Source organism: Balaenoptera acutorostrata, chromosome 21 (assembly GCF_949987535.1).
Source record: "Balaenoptera acutorostrata chromosome 21, mBalAcu1.1, whole genome shotgun sequence".
Taxonomy (NCBI): Eukaryota; Metazoa; Chordata; class Mammalia; order Artiodactyla; family Balaenopteridae; genus Balaenoptera; species Balaenoptera acutorostrata.
This window is the reverse complement of record NC_080084.1, coordinates 39,863,740-39,868,052: the sequence shown is the minus strand read 5'-3', so window position 1 is coordinate 39,868,052 and position 4,313 is coordinate 39,863,740.

The window sequence follows — 4,313 nt, the reverse complement described above, 5'->3', positions numbered from 1 at the left end:
CACACCGAGGTATGTTCATTTTTATGTTATAATTATGTGCCTGACACTCCGTTTGTCATTTCTGTGTTGTCTGTGAAGCACGCTGCATATGTTGTAATGCTCAGAGAGCAGTTTGAGGCACGGATGCCGTGTGCCTTCCCCAGGGCTGAAGGGCGATGCGTCTCTGTGGACCAGATTGAAGATGTCCGGGAAGGCTCTCTTCCCTCTCTCTCCCCAGCGTGCCCTGCTCCTGTCTCAGGTGTGGCCATCTGACAGGTCATCTCCGCCACCTGACAGGTCCCAGGCCTCCTCCCTCCCAGTCTCCAGTGCTGGCTTATCTGCTGCTTTCCTGCCGTATTCTTTCTCTAAATCTCCTTTTCTCGCCTCAAATTTTTTCTCTCTTATCTCCTCCAAACCCCCTGCCCTCTGCTCTAAAATGCATAAAACAAAAACAAAAGATAGAAGCAAGAAATCAGTAAAGATATTGAAAGATAGAAAATACGTTAGATTTTTCTGTTGCTGTGAATGAGTTGTGAGCCCTTTTAGCAAGAAGTATGTCGTTGTTTATGTCACATTCGTAAATATGTCTAGGGGCTAGCACCCCGTACGGTCAGCCCTCTGTGTTGACGGATTTCTGCAGCTGCGGATTCAACCAACCTCACATCGAAAATGTTCAGAAAAAAAATTCCAGAAAGTTCCAAAAAGCAAAACTCGGGTTTGCCGTGCGCCTCACAGGCAGATACTGCGTGTTTTACGTATTGGAGGTCGGTGGCAGCCCTTCTTGGAGCAGGTCTCTCGGCGCCATTTTTTCAGCAGCATCTGCGTCACATTTTGATAATTCTCACAGTATTTTAAACTTTTTATTAACGTTTATTATGGTGATCCGTGATCTTTGAGGTTACTGTTGCAAAAAGATTATATGACTCACTGAAGGTTCTGATGATGGTTAGCATTTTTTAGCAATAAGGTATTTTTTGATTAAGGTATGTGCATTTTTTAGACATAATGCTGTTACACACTTAATACACTACCGTAAACATAACTTTTATATGCACTTGGAAACCAAAAAATGTGTGTGACTTGATTTATTGTGATACTTGCTTCATTGCAGTGGTCTGGAACCGAGCCGGCAGTATCTCCAAGGTCTGTCTGTACATAGTGTTTATATTGTGTACAGCTATTTACATAGCGTTTACATTGTATTAGGTATTATAAGTAATCTAGAGATGATTTAAACTATACAGGAGGATATTCGTAGGTTATATGCAAATACTGCACCATTTTATTTAAGGTACTTGAGCACCGGCGGATTTGGGTATCCACGGGGGTCCTGGAACCAGTCCCCCAGGATACCAAGGGAAGACTACAGTGCATCTAATTTATTTAACTTTGATACTATCTTATATTTTGTCCCATTTTGTTACGTTGAGTTTTAGTTTAAAAAAATTTTTTTTCTTTTCCTTATTGGGAGGAGGTTAACGGGGAGGATCCTTGCTAAGAAAGAAGCACGTCTTTTGACAGTCCGGTGAGTTGTGTATGTGGTGGTGATCCCCCCGGTGTGGGTATATCAGGCTTCCACATATAGACCATGTTGCTGAGCTTGACTTCCTGGTGACTGGAGTGTAAGTAATTACGTGTTAGTTTCCCGTATCACTATAGGCGTAGTGGAATCTTCTGGCCAGAGAACTGTGTAGATATCAACGCTCCAGTTAATAGAGGTTTGCTCTGAACTATTGCCTTCGGGAACAGTGTTCCAGAAGAAAGGCAGTTCGAGCCTTCTTCTGCCTTGCAGTCTCTGCTAGATAATTGTGGTGAACGGCGGTCGTATCCGAGGCAGTGTTGCTGCCTGTCATGGGTAATAGATGACAATAAGGAAACCATCTTTCACTGAACCGTTGGTGGGAGAACTCCATTTCAAAGGCAAAATTTCTGAGGGAAATGATAGGAATTCCGTTTCCCTGACACATTTTATGCTTTTTCTTCTTTTTCAACGAATCAATCCTTAAAGACTTCTGAAGCCCAACAAGATCCAGCAGTGGAAGTGATCTACGATATTAGCCATTTCCTCCTAAATTAAAAATGAAGCAAAATAAGGGAACAAGCATAAAAAGAAAAATTGAGAAGAGCTTGAATAACAATTTAGGCCTATATGACCAGTGATCTAAAATTCATCTATTCCAGGCCTAAGTTCTGATCTTCCAACGTCTATATCCACTTGAGGATTAAAAATATTTAGGTTGATGAATCGATTGTTGCAGAAGGAGAGCCCGAGAATGCAGGGCAGGTAGTTTTCCTGTGAGTGACACGGGTGAGAACTTTTCACACGGATAGTTCACTTGGTTTTGTTTTTTAAAGTGAGGCTACTCTGAACGTGGTAGATTGCACAAGTCATCAGTCAGGAGGGCTTCCTTAAGCTCCGCGGGAGGACCAGGCTGTCTGTGGGAGAGCCTGTGCTCTGCCTGCTTACCTCCTGCCAGGGAACCATGGTGATGGGGGATTAGCATCGGCAGAAGCCAGCAAAAGAACCCTGGGCCCAGGACTTTCTGGAATCGGGATCACATTTAGAGGGAAAGGCTTATCCCATTTAGATGAGAGGTGCCCAAGAATTCTGGAAAGACCTAGAGCTAGGCCGATTTTTCAGGACTGTTGGAGAGGTCGAAAGCCATTAAATTCAAAAGCCATTAATTCGGCTTCCCTGGTGGCGCAGTGGTTAGGAATCCGCCTGCCAATGCGGGGGACACAGGTTCGAGCCCTGGTCCGGGAAGATCACACATGCCGCGGAGCAACTAGGCCCGTGCGCCACAACTACTGAGCCTGCGCGTCTGGAGCCTGTGCTCCGCAACAAGAGAGGCCGCGATAGTGAGAGGCCCGTGCACCGCGATGAAGAGTGGCCTCCGCTTGCCGCAACTAGAGAAAGCCCTAGCACAGAAACGAAGACCCAACACAACCAAAAATAAATAAATAAAAATAAATACATTTATTTAAAAAAAAAGAAAAAAAAAGCCATTAATTCCAAAAATGTATTTAAAAACAGAGAAAGACTAGCAGCCGGCAGCTGAAGGTACGGAGCGGACTTGAAGCAGGAGCGCGGGGCTGGAAGGGAGAGATCTACTTGGCAATTGGCCTCCAAAAATACGGGCAGCGTCAGACTGTACGAATCTCCCAATCGTTATTGAGTGCCTAACCAAGCATCAGGTGGGTTCTGCAATGCTCCCTCGTTTAGAGTTGGAAGACACAGAATTGTCAGGTGAAGCCCAGCTTTGCCAGCCTCAGGCTAAATAACACTCGCCACCTGCCAGGGCCTGCTGACGCGACCTACAGTTTATCTTCTCTGGGCTTGAGTTGTCTGCAGTGTCCATATCCATCTGGGTGAGGCCAGTGGGGAGAGGGCAGGGGTCAGAAGTGGGTGTGTGCAGATGCCTGGCTCTTACTCCATTGCCAAGGTCAGTTATTTTAAAAGATTTTAAAGGTTTTTCATTAAACTGAGCTCAGTATTTCCAAAGAAAATTGGGGAAGAGTTGTGTACGCCACCTGCGCATCACTCAGTAGCAGAGTTGCTCGGTGGAGCCCATGGATCTCCCAGGCCTGGAGCCTGAAAATGACGCTGCCCTTATTTTTGGAGGCCAACTGCCAAGCAGATCTCTTCCTTCCAGCCCTGCGCTCCCTCTTGAAGCCCAGTCCGTATCTTCAGCTGCCAGCTGCTAGCCTTTCTCTGTTTTTAAATACATTTTTTAAATGTAAAATATACATAGCAAAATTTACCCTCTTAACCATTTTCAAATATACCGTTCAGTGATAACTAACTACATTCACATTTTTGGTGCACCCATCACCACCATCCAGCTCCAGAAGTCTTTTCATTTACAAAACTGAAACTCGGTGCCTGTTAAACAGTAACTCCCCATTCCCCTCTCCCGCCAGCCCCTGGCAACCAGCATTCTGCTTTCTGTCTCTGATTTTGACTAATCCAGCTACCTCCCATAAGTGGGATCATACAGAATTTTTTCTTTGTGACTGGCTTATTTCACCTAGCACAGTGTCCAACGTTTGTCCGTATTGCAGCACGTGTCAGAATTTCCTTCCTTTTGAAAGCCGAATAATACTCCATTGTACATCACATTTTGTTTCTCCATGTGTCTGTTGATGGACTCTTGGATTGTTTCCACCTTTCGGCTTCCATTTTCTTTTGAACGTCTAATGTTCCTCTACAACCTGGCATCGTCCACGTGGGTCCCTGACTGCCTCCTTCCCTCCACCAGTCACCCAAACATCCTGGAACATTCCTCGCGTTTTTTTGTGCGTGTAAACCAGCCTTTCTGAGAGGCTCGTCATGT